At 45.4% G+C, this 13,055-nt stretch overlaps 1 protein-coding gene across 2 annotated transcripts in view; it reads left to right on the top strand.

Moving 5' to 3' along the window:
- Positions 1–11,373: 11,373 nt before the first annotated feature.
- TBXAS1 (thromboxane A synthase 1) overlaps positions 11,374–13,055 on the top strand; it is a 542,795-nt gene continuing 541,113 nt past the window's right edge. For both annotated transcript variants that reach the window (XM_086952948.1, XM_086952950.1), the window contains exon 1: positions 11,374–11,396. The gene's annotated coding sequence lies outside the window, so the exon portion shown is untranslated. The remainder of the gene's footprint in view (positions 11,397–13,055) is intronic.

Raw genomic sequence — 13,055 nt, 5'->3', positions numbered from 1 at the left:
CGTCTGGTAAAGAGATAGAGATCCCCAATGCTTTCTCGAAAAATTGCTCCAGTGATCGTTTATATACATCTAAAGCAGGGCATGAAGCAAACATATGTATTGTGTCCGCTTGAGTAGATTGGCATCTCGGGCAGGTTACCCCGCTCGTTCCACCCCATCGTGCTATTCTATACGTTGTGTGGTACAGCTCAAACATGGTTTTGTATTGCTGAGGTTGGAGATTTGCTACTCTTAGCACTGAATTTGACAGTTTGAGTGACTTTTTAGCCTCATTCCCTGATAAATTTAACTTAGTTTGCCATTTTTCATACATCCTCCCACAATCATCCTCTTTATGCTTACTAATTTCACCATACAATTAGAGCACCCTGCCTCATCTCTTAGATATTCCATGAGTTCAACTCTTTTAAAGTTGATATCGCCCCCCTGCTTTTTTAATAAGACTGACCTGACCTGTAAATATTTAAAAAAATCTCGATGCTCTAAATTATATAACCGTTGTGCCTGTTCAAAAGTTATTAAACCTGCCGAGCCTATGAGATCCCCTATGGTTTTTACCCCTAAGAGATCCAAACCCTTCATTACTTGGTCGTGAAATACCACGGGTAATGATGGGTTTCTAAATAGAGGGGTATAGTAATTAATCCTCCCTAATTTTATTTTCTTCCTGGTCCCTGACCAGACTGACATTGTCCCTAAGGTCTTAAACCATACTTTCTTGTAGTAGCTTCTTTCATTAAATGAGAGCAGCTACTTGTTAGAGTCTTAAACTAACAGTTCATGTACATCCGGGACGCCCTCTCCACCCCTCCATCTATCCTTGATGTTCCCGCCTAGCAGCTCTCTGATGTACTGTAAGACAGTGGCCCAATAATAGGCTTTAAAATCAGGCGCCGCTAGACCACCCTGTTCTCTTGATAAAGACAAAAATGTTAGGCCCTGACGTGTTTTGCCTTTTGCCCATATAAATCTGTTTGTGACTCCCTCTAGCTCGCTGAACCAGTTGTTATTGAATTTTAGGGGGATAGTCCGAAATAAATATAACACCTTTGGCAAGAACAACGGGGCATATTACCAACAACTAGCGATAATTTTTGTCTCTAACTTGTTTAGAGACAAAAATTATCGCCGCACATCGGCGATTTTTATCGCAGATAAACCTTGCTATTAGCAAGGTTTATCGCAAATGCGATAAAAAACGGCCGCAATGCATGAATATCGCTGAAAAGTCAGCGATATTCATGCATTACCGAGCAAATGCTCTTAGCCATGTTATCCACCTCCCATTGGATAACATGGCTAAGAACTGCTCAGGGCAGGTGTTAGCTTTTGGAGATATTCGCGCTTAGCGCGAATATCTCCAAAAGTTGGTAATAGGAGATAGCGATGTTAGGGACTGTTTTCAGTCGCTAACATCTTGGCACGCCCACTTTGCATGTCATTAGTGATAAATATCACTGACATGCAAAGCGGGGCCCAAGATGGTCGCTATCTCCTATTAGCTGTCACTAACTGGTGTTAGCGACAGCTTGGTAATAGGGAGATAATTTTATCTCCGCTTTCTTGGCCTTTAAAGCCAAAAAAGCGGAGATAAACCCCCTTGATAATATGCCCCAACATCTTTATTATGTTGCACCGGCCTATTGTTGTTAGGTGTAAATTGTTTAACCTATCGAAGTCTTTTTTAGCCTTTTTTATTACTAGATTCAAATTCTTTGCCACTACCTTTGATAAATCAGATGTTATTTTTATCCCTAAATAAATTGCTGTCTCCGTTATTCTCTGGTCTACCATAGCAATCTTTTGATTAATTACAATTTGCGTTTTATTCTTATTTAATTTATACCCCGAAAGATTTCCATAGACTGCTGCTTCCTTTTCAATTTCCACTAGAGCCGAGACAGGGTCTTTAGATGTAATGGCCAGGTCATCAGCATACCCTAGAATTTTAGTTTCATATCCATTCAGAGTTACTGGCAGGATACTTCCATTTTGTCTATCCTTCTTATGAATGAGTCTATATAAAAAGCAAAGAGTAGCGGGGAGCAATGGCTCCCTTGTCTGGTTCCCCGTCCAATGTTTATTATCCCGCTCATCTCTCCCTTGATTCTTAATCTTATCCTCGGGTTGCAATATAATGCACTCAAGGCTCCAACACAACCATTCCCTAGGTTTATTTTCTTCAATGCTGCCCAAAGGAAGCCCCACGAGACCCTATCAAACGCTTTCTCAGCATCTAACAATATTAATGCCATAGGATCTCGTGAGGCTGCCGTTCCGTCAAATAGTGTAAGCACTCTTCTAATATGCTCTGCAGTGCCCCTACCAGGAATGAACCTGTGTTGTCGGGGAGAGATGATCTTACCGATTACCGCGCTTAGCCTATTAGCCAACATCTTAGAGAAAATGTTTGCATCGCTGTTCATTAGATTTATTGGTCTATAAGACCCAGGGTCGGTTGGGGGCTTATCTTTTTTAGGAAACACCACCATAGTGGCCTCCCCCCAGGACGCAGGGGGTGCCACTCCACTTTGTGTATTAGTCATAAGTTTGTAAATGTCTTCTTCTAAGTAGGGGAGAAATTTTGTATAAAATTCCAATGGGATGGAGTCTGGACATACTGCTTTCCCCGCAGGTAGATCCTTGATTGCTCTCTGCATTTTTTCTAGAGTGAAGCTGGTTTCCAGAGCCCTTTTATCCTCCATTGTTAACTTCTCTAGTGCAGCGCTCCCTAGATAGCTCTCTATTTCGCTACTGTCCACCCTCTCATCAGGATTATATAATTTCTGATAAAAATCCTGGAAAATTGCACATATCTCCCCTGGTGTTGTTGCTATGACCCCTGTTTCTGACCTGATCTCTGATATATCCCCTTTGGTAGCAGCCTGGCGTGTTCGGACAGCTAATATGCGGCCAATCTGCTCGCTGTACTCATATTGATCTTTCTACCAGGCCAGATATTTCCCTGCTGCTTTAGACGCAAATACCTCACCTAAAGCTGCCTTAGCTATAGCTAGGTTGTGTGTTATTCCCGTGACATCTTGCTTTGCCCTGATCGCTCCGCTAAGTTCTCCTTCAATGATAACAACTGCCCTTACCTTCCCCTCTACCTCCTTCTTCTCTGTCTTACTCCGTTTAAAAGAATAACTAATTGTCTCCCCTCTTATACCGGCCTTCATAGTGTCCCAAACTACCGCCGGAGAAGCAGTCCCTCTATTTATCTCAAAGAACACTTTGATCCACCCTTTCATCTGGGCGACATATTTAGCGTCCTGTAGAAAGGCTCTCTCAAATGTCCAGTTCGTAACCTTTTTTTGATAATTTGGGATAGATACGTCTAAGGTAAGTGGATTGTGATCTGACATTACCAGTGGCAGCTTATTAACTTTAGCGATGGATATTATCGAGGGTGATACCAAAAAATAATCCAACCTTGCTAAGGCTTTATGTGGAGCAGAGTAATAAGTACTACCCCCCGATGGTTTTTTGCTGTTCCCATATGTCGACTAGCCCATTATCTTGCATCAATTGTAAATGTAAATGTATTGGCATTTATATAGCGCACTACTTACCCGTAGGGTCCCAAGGCGCTTCGACCGCTGCGAAACCCTTCCTGGCTTCCCTGAGAGATGGTCCCTTAATGGGTATCTCCAGGGTGAGACCAGGCATCCCCGGCGGTCTGGTGGGGCCGTTAGTGAAGATGAGGCAAGCTAATGCCCAGAGTTGCCGAGTGTGATCGCTGATCAGAGTGGGCACCGAGGCGAGAGAATTATCGAGTCCGCTGACCCTGGTCCAGAAACCTGCCGCGCCGGGAATCGAACCCTGGTCCCGGGCCGTCCTCTGCTCTCGGGTCTGCCGCCTCTAACCAGTGAGCCATACTACTTCACCAGTGCACTATGGCTTTTCCTCTTTCGTCCTGAGAATCTTGCTGGGTCATTTTTCCACAAGCCATTCAAGCCATTAATATTCAAATCCCCACAAACTATAATTGGCATGGGCCAATTGGTCATTTGTGCGTTGATGTGATCGATAACCTCCGGATCATCCACTGTGGGGGCATAGACCGAACAAAGAGTGAAATTGAATCCCTGCACCTGGCATTCCACCATGACCCACCGGCCATGGGCATCTGCCTTCTGTCTATTTGCTACCACAAACCCTCCCCGCGCCAGTACTGCTACTCCTGCGTCCTTGTCCCTTGTGTTGTAAATGCTAATAATTGATAGCCCAGTTGTTCTAATAATCCCTTTTGGGATACCTCAATGTGAGTTTCCTGCATACAGATAAGATCGACATGCATTATCCTTAAATACTCCTTCAGATCTCTTCGTTTTTTCGCATCATTCAGCCCACATATGTTCATTGTGACTATCCGCATAAGAGTTTTTTTCTTACATTCACTCTTCCTCTTCCTGCATTTGTCACTCTAATCTTTCCTGTTTCTTGATGTGATGATTTACATGTAAGGTGTGATAATTTACCTCAAAATTTGTTACAGCCTCTTAGGGCACAAATTGCGTATCCACTCAACAAAATAAAATGCTTAACATTAAACTGAAGCTGGCTCACCTGCCTATGATGGTACAAAATCTGCAGAACACAATCTCCACCTTTCACCTACCAGCACTGTTCTTTAGAGGACAGCTCTACTAAGTCCCGCCCCATTATACTTCACTCGACACACCTACTTCAGAAAAGTCCAATACATACACCAACCCCAATGCTTTAGGACATTCCTCCATGCACATCACCTCTAACACACCAGGCACTTACACCCTTGAATACTCTGTGATCACAGATCCCATAACGCTTCCTGTCACCACAATCTTCTGAACAATATGCTCTAAACACAACCAATAGTCAATCTGCCGAAGCAGCCTCAGAAGAATAACCTTGACTCAACCCAGTGACCCATCTTTTACACATTACGTCACATCACATCACATCAAATCTGCCTCCTTATATTTTTGTTATGAGGTCTCTAATGCAACTCTGAGAAACCTGGTTCTGTTCATCATCCATACACTTCTAGGATACAACATCCCCTACTCGAATGAGCTGGATAAAAAGTGGGTGGTTGTCTCTTTTATGAGGATACCGTCAATGCAAATAGATGAGCTCAGTAGACTCCTGTGAAATGTCAATAATAAAGGTCGGACACCATCGGAGAAAGTTAAACCAAGGTTTATTCAAGCTTGTGAGTAGAGGGATGAAGCGACCCCAGCCACCGCAACAGCCACAACATGTGACAGCTTAACTCTGCCTCCGCGGCGCTCGCCTTGGAACCCTGGTCGCGGTGACATTCTAAGTGATGTCACCGCGACCAGTTCCATTACATGCAAAGCTGCCAGGGAGGGGGGGAAATGGGTGGGAGATACCACACATCCCCCTTCCCTACGGAAAGAGACATAAAAAATGAAACATAAGAAAACAAGGTGTACAACAGAAAATTACATCATCACATATTGCTCCAAATGTCTGGGCGATCTGGTCACTCTCCGGCTTGTCCTACCACCCGGGTGAGGCACCGTCCCCTGTTCCCTGGGGGGACCCACACTCCCCTCGGAATTGCTTTCACGCCCTCCTTCCCTAAAGGAATCCTGCCCGGGGGGGTGATACCTCAATACTCTTCCCAGGTTCCAGATCTTTCCTTCCTTGGTCTTGACAACATTCCTAAACAATTTAGTAATCTTAGTGGGCCTACTGTATTTAGACCAACTTGCCCTGCCAGTAGGTGTTCTGATCTTAATGTCATCTCCTACTTTAAACCCAGCCTCTTGTGTAGAGTGGAGTCTGTCAAACCTTTCTTTCCTCCCAACCATTGCTTCCCCCTGTCTCTCTAGCCCCTTCGCTTCTTTGGAGTGGTCCGACCATCCCTTGTGCCACCCCATCCAGCCTGGCGATAGTTTAGTGTTGGGTATTCTTGCACGGAGCAACTCAAAAGGGGTGACGCACATTGTTTGGTGCGGGGTAAGCCTGTAAGCTTCTACCCGTCTCCATACTTCCTCCTTCCAGTTCATGCCGCTGGTCTTAGCCAACTGAATGCTCTCTTTGAGAGTCTTGTTGAAACGCTCAACCATGCCATTGGTCTCAGGGTGGTACAAAGCACAACGTTTGTGTGTGATTCCCCTCTCTTCAAGGAAGTCTTCCATCTCTTTCGAACATAGTTGCACCCCATTGTCCGTGAGTAGACTGCTGGGTAGTCCCTCTCTAATGAATAAATCTTGAAGGAAATCCATGACGGTCTTCGTTGTGATTTCGCTTACAAACTTCACTTCCGGCCATCTAGAGTACAGATCCATCAGCACCAGAATGTACGGCGTGCGTACTTCTCCCGTCAGTGGGCCAACGATGTCCAACGCCAACTCTTCCCAAGGTCCTGATGGGGGTGGCCTACACACCATTGGAGGTGTAAGTTGTCTCAGCACTTTGTCGCTGATGCTGCACGGAATACAGTCTCTTACTTTTCTTTCAATGGCAATATACATGCGTGGCCACCAGTAGTCTTCTCTCAATCTTTGTTTGGTCTTGGTGATGCCTAGGTGGCCATCATGAGCCATATCCACCAGATTTTCCCTCACTGCCGTGGGAGGTACCAACCTCGTAGCCCTGAACAGACATTCGTCGACCACAGACAGCTCATCTTTGACGATCCAGAATGGCCGTAGAGCATTGTCCCGCTTATCTTCAGGTTGCCATCTGCTCCTTACTCTTTTGCACACATCATCCAAGACCTCGTCTGACTTTAGTGCTTCCTTCCATGTTTCTTCTCCTATGGCTCTCTGAATTATTGCGCACACATTTTCATTTTGGTAGTCTTCAATTTCCTCTTCCACTTTGTCTTTTGATTCGTTGCCATTATTTTCCCTCACCAGTCGTGACAAACAGTCTGCAGCAAAATGTAGTGTTCCAGGGACATATTCAACACAGAATGTGTTTTCTTGGAGGCTTATCACCCAGCGTCTGATCCTGCTGGAGATCGCATCCAGGCCCTTCTTGCCGAAAACCTCTACCAATGGTTTGTGGTCCGTTCGAAGAATGAACTTTGTGCCCCATAGGAAGTCCCTGAATTTGCCCAATGCCCAGAACACAGCCAAGGCCTCTTTTTCAATCACAGAGTAATTGCTCTCTGACTTCGGTAGAGATCTTGAGGCGAAAGCTATTGTTTCTTCTCCGCCTGTTCCTACTTGGGTGAGGACCGCCCCTAGCCCCTTGGCACTTGCGTCGGTGGTGACTACAGTCGAACGATTGGGTATGAAAGACTTGAGGCTGGGTGCTTCTGCAAGCGCATTCTTCACGTCTTCAAACTCTCTTTGGCACTCGTCACACCAACTGAACACTGTGTCCTTTTTTAGCAACTGTCGCATTGCAAATGTCCTTCCTGCAAAGTTCCGTATGAATTTTGCTGTAGAATTCCAGCATTCCCATGAAGGACTTGATTTTGTCCTTGCTCTTTGGGGGCACCAAGTTCATAATGGTGTTCTGGAGCTTTGCTTTGGGACGGATCCCCTCTGCTGGTACCTTATGTCCCAAAATATTCAGCTCCTTGCAGCCAAACACACACTTTTCTCTTCTTACCGTTAATCCTTGCGACCTAAACCTGACCAGCACTTGTCTCAACCTCTTGTCGTGTTCCTCATGGTCTTTTGCGAATACCAGCACATCATCCTGGTAGCATAGGATGCCAGGGATCTCTCTAAAGATGTTCCCAATGAGTCTCTGGAACACGGCTGCCGCCGATACCAAACCGAAAGGCATCCTCCTGAACTTGAATGCGCCCATAGGCATCACAAACGCCGTGAGTTCTTGCGACTCTTCATGCAGCTTGATCTGAAAATAAGCTGAGGTAAGGTCAAGTGTGGAGAATACCCTTGCGCCCTCTAGCATGCTCATCATCTGGGTGATGTTGGGCAGTGGGAACCGGTCGACCACAACCTCTTTGTTCAAGGCCCTAAGGTCAATGCACAACCGGACCGACCCATCCTTTTTCTGGGCTGCTACAATTGGCGCCAGCCACTCTGTCGCTTCCACAGGTTTGATGACCCCTGCTTTGCACAGTTTCTCCAGTTCAGCCTTCACCGCTTCTTGGATGGCAATGGGTAGCTTCCTTACCTTGGCTACTACAGGCTTCGCGTTTTCTTTCAGTTTGATCTTGTGGCAGTAATTCTTCAAACACCCAAGTTCTTCACTAAATACTTCTTTGAACTCCGTCACCAAATCTTCCTTTGACTCTTTGCCAGGGAGGGGGGGAAACGGGTGGGAGATACCACAACTCCTCTTCCTTCCAGGGTCTCACTAATAATTCTCTGTTGCTAAGCCTGGCAGAACAGATCTCTCTAAAACATGCAAGTTGTCCAGAATTAACAGCCAGGCGGTGCTGAATCTGAGCTGGAGAGAGTCGGTCTCGAACCATCTATATAAACTGCACTAGCTGCAGATTCGCAACAGGTAACTTTACAGGTAACTTTACAAAACTTTGCGCTTATGCCACAATGCAATTCACAGTCAGAGTAGCATAACTTTTCCAGATGTACCCCGCCTAGCGCCTGGAAATCTGGCTCTCAGTTTCAGCTCAGTATCCCCAGATTTGCTAAGTCAAGAATAGGAGGGCAGATGCTTTGTGATTATCCCACAGGCCTCTAACCCGATGCCACTCAAGTTCAGATCTCTAACAAACTTTCCCAGGTCCAAAAACAGCTGAAGATCTGTCTGTTGAATCTGGTTATTAGCAGACCTCTTTGTGGTTTCTTTTCTGTATTTTGACAGGTTTTTCCTTCATGGCTGCTACTGGCACAGTGTCAAACGGGCCTGGATTCCTCTGCTGAGGTCTAAGTTTTGCTGTGCAACATAAATCTCAAACATTAACATTCACTTTGGAGGTTAGAAACAAAACACCTAAACCACGGACACTGAACATTTTATGCCGCTCACCTGGCAGCAAAATCTTTTTATATTACTGGTTTCTTTGACCAGTAAGGTGGAAGTGGTATAGGCCTGTAAGTATTCGAATCAGCAAAGTCTAAGCAAGTCATTTTCAATAAAAGTTCAACAGCTGCAATGATTCATATGTCTGGAAAAATGCCAGAAAGCTATTGAAATCGCTACCTGTTCTTGTATGAAGGATCTGCAAATCGAATGTGCCCAGGACGCCGGTGCAAGATCAAAGGGAGAGCCTGAAGGCAGACAGGTGCTTAAAACATCCAAGAGGGATGTTTCAGAGGTAACATTCAATGTGTCAAGTTTACATGGTGCTGTGTCACAGTTTGTCTGGATATAAACCAGCAGGAGAACAAATATTATTATTAATAGATTTTTTAAACCCATCCATCTTTTCCATCTATACTCCTTGTGACTTATCGCAAACCTTCTGACTACAATGAACTCCCAAACATACTTCTCAATCTTTTAATCCTTCTTTTAGCCATGCCACCCAACTAACGAGCACACATGACCATTACTCACAAAAGAACTCCCTACCTCCCCATTTCAAATCCACTCCTATCACTCTATCCCTACCTACCACTCTACTAAACACTCAAGAAGTCAAGAGCACAATCCTAACACAACAAATGCCAAAGAAAAAAACAAAAGGAATTCTGCTGACCTACTAACTACTATTCTTGGGGTCTGGAGTAGCATGCTACTTGCAATAAAGCACTCCAGTGCCTCATGAGGGGTCATAAGCGCTACATAAATCCATTTACAATTATATTTACAATTGCACTGATGAACACACCTTCTTTTCTGGTCAGACTTTCCAGGGCCATTCCAATCTCCACTTTGAAAGACAAAGACACTCATAGCTTGCTATTTAAAACTATAATGTAATGTAATGTAATGTAAGTGTCTTGTAAAGCGCACTGCTACCCGGAGGCGTCCTGGCACTATAGACCGCTGGGGAACCCGTCCTGGCTTTCCCTGTGAGATGTTCCCTCCTGGGTATCTCCAAGGTGAAACCAGGCATCCCCGGCGTTTGTGGGGGGCTGTTGTGGAGATGAGGCAAGCCAATGCCCAGAGTTGCCGAGTGTGATCCCTGGTTAGGGTAGGTACCGAGGCGAGAATTATCGAGTCCGCTGACCCTGGTCCACGACCCTGCCGCGTCGGGGATTGAACCCTGGTCCCGGGCCGTCCTCTGCTTCCGGGTCTGTTGCCTCTAACCAATGAGCCACACCACTCCACTAATACTGGACAACTGGACAACTGTCTACAATAAAATTAGAGCTCTACCTTAGCTATAGAAATACCACATACTTATATCTAACCCTTACAAATTGGATGGATCAGATCACGTCTTTTTCGATATCCTGACCTTAACGCACCGTGCCCATTTTGAACTAGAGATATCAGTGATAAAGTCTGTAGATCTCAGCCACCTCCTCTCAACAAGTGAATAGGTCTGGCTCAAGGTGCTAACACAGGGATAGTCAAAGTACAGAGTATCCACATTCAGAAAGCTGTTAAGTGTTTATTACATGTTAACTAAAGTAAAGGAAAAGAAGCAAAGAAACTGTCTGCAACACTTACCTTTCGTAACAAGTTCATTTTAAAAGACATCGTGCAACAAACATGTAAACATATGATGAACTCTCTTCAAAACTAAAACAAAATGTATTTTATAAACACGCAGAAACATTTCACCTGAGGACATCAGATTATATTACTGCATTGAATGCATTTATTAGCAGTGATAGTTTTCAAACCTGCCAACAATGCCATTAGTGAACCAATAGGCAAGTAATTTGTCATGTGCACCCTCTAGGTGGCCTAGATTATTGTAATGCTAGAACAATGTTATTGTTTATTAAATCAAACACAAGAGAAGATTTTTACTGCATGCTCCATGAGATTGTGTTTTTCAGGTTGCTCTCCAGGGGCGTAACAAACACCCCTGCAGACCCCGCAGTGGGGGGGGGGGGGGGGGGGGCCCTCAGCCTTGAGTAGGTGAAGGGGGCCCCCCAGCTCCTCAGTGGAGATCAGCTCTGTGAGGCTCTGAAGCAGGTGCAGGCTGTCGGCTGTCTGCAGCCTGCTCCGAGCCCCTCGCCCCCTCCCTCTGCCTGAAGAGAAACAATGTTTCAACTGACATTGTTTCTCTTCAGTCAGAGCCAGGCCCGGAAGGAGGAAGGGGGTGGGGGCCCCAGAATGAGCTTTCATCACAGGCACGGCCTCTGAGACCTGACATCATTATCTCAGAGCATTTAGACAGGAAGTGGGGGCTGTCTCGGTGCCTCTCCAGTCCCGGGCTAGTTGTGTGTGAAGTGAACCTTCGCTGCTTGGTGCACTACAGCAGACCCGGCTGCCTGCTCTTGCTAAAGGAGCATGAAGTATGGAAGCCACGGCCAGGGACGAGAAACTCAACCCCCTACAGACGCCAACTTCTGCTCCAAGCTGTTCTTTTGGTGAGTGACTGAAACACGCTCTGTCCTTATCCTCTCGGTCAACAGTGGTGAACTGCCACATGCTGCTGCCACGAGGTGTTTAGATTTTGTCAGAACTGATGAGCTTTTGTGAGGCCGGGGATCCCGACTAAGGCCCCACCAGATGGTTTCATGTACAGTGCAGTTAAGGCACCTTTATTCATACACCAGACCCATTGTCAATGCCAATGCTTGTTTTATTTCAAAATTTGGAACATTTTTATTAATTGTTAAGAGTTCTTGCAAGGATTGAAATGTTGAGACATCAACTGAAAGGTGACAAAGGAAGAAACAGTGAATACATTAGTTTATAAAAAATGAAAGCTGTGGAAGTGCACTAAGGTACGGTGACTGGTGGCTACCTTTTGTGGCGGGAAACACGTGCCTACGTAAGAATTTGCTGCAGACAGATCTATTGTCTGTTAATCTATTTACTCTCAGTTGGAACAGGCTAGGGTACCATCTCCTCCCAAATTAGAAAACTCTCTTTATCAACCCCAGATGTCCATTTTGGTATCATATCACGACAGCATTTCAGATACTTCAAAAGTCTTGTGAAATTTAACTTGTCATTTGCACTTACTGCATGCTTCAAATGGGGCATCACGAAAGCATACTGCAGAACTAACAAAAATACCTGCTGTCCCAGTGGCTCTCTCATTCCAAACGTCAAGCAAAGAGACATCAGGGAATCCTTATTCTTGTTTATTCAATGGATTGATTTATTCCCTTGATGGTTTCAATAAACGTACATACATCAAAAGGACAATACAGTTATCCTGTATCAATGCTTATGAGTTTATGAGCTTATGATCAACTGGTTTTTATGTAAAGAGCCCTGACACCTTCGGGTAATGTTCGCGCTATATAAAATCGCATTAAATAAATCAATAAATAAAGTTAACAGGCTCATGGGATGGGAGGGTGTTTCCAGACCTTAAAATGATGTTTCTATGCCTGTGGATGATGTGTGTTGGAGCCAGTGGGTCCATCTTCGACGTTCCAGAGTCTTAGTAGAGGTGGGCAGTGGCACACCAACAAATTAAGAGGGAAGAGTCCAAGGGGCAGATTTACAAGCCCCCTGCGCCACCAGTACAGCCCCCTGCGCCACCACTACGTCACTTTTCGTGATGTACTGGTGGCGCAGGGGGCTCCTCCATATTTACAAGGAGAGGAAAAGCCACCCTGCGTGACTTTTCCTCTCCTTGTAAATACGGCCCCTTCACACGCAGCACTTTGCGTTGAATGGGCGTTCCATGGGTGTTGCTGTGGGTGTTCCCAAGCAACACCCATGGAACAAGACACATCTCCAGATTTACGAGAAATCGTAAATCTGGAGATGCGTCTGAATGCTACGCCATCCTTGAGGTGTCGTAGGGAGGTGCAAGAGGAGAAATGTTTTATTTTCTCCTCATTTTTTCCTCTTTCAATGCATGCTGCATTCTACAGCACGCATTGAAAGAGGAAAACGCCTTTCGTGATTGTTTTTGTGCAGGAAGGTGCCCCTTCCTGCACAAAAACAATCTCCCCATGGTGCAGGCATCCTTGCACCATGGTGCAAGGGTGCATGTGCCGGCGCATGGCATCTGTTTGTGTGCCGGCGCAGGGGAGAGCACAGGAATGCGACATATTCTTGTAAAT

The sequence above is a fragment of the Lissotriton vulgaris genome, chromosome 1_2 (assembly GCF_964263255.1).
Source record: "Lissotriton vulgaris chromosome 1_2, aLisVul1.2, whole genome shotgun sequence".
NCBI classification, from domain to species: domain Eukaryota; kingdom Metazoa; phylum Chordata; class Amphibia; order Caudata; family Salamandridae; genus Lissotriton; species Lissotriton vulgaris.
This window is presented reverse-complemented; position numbering and strand designations above follow the sequence as displayed.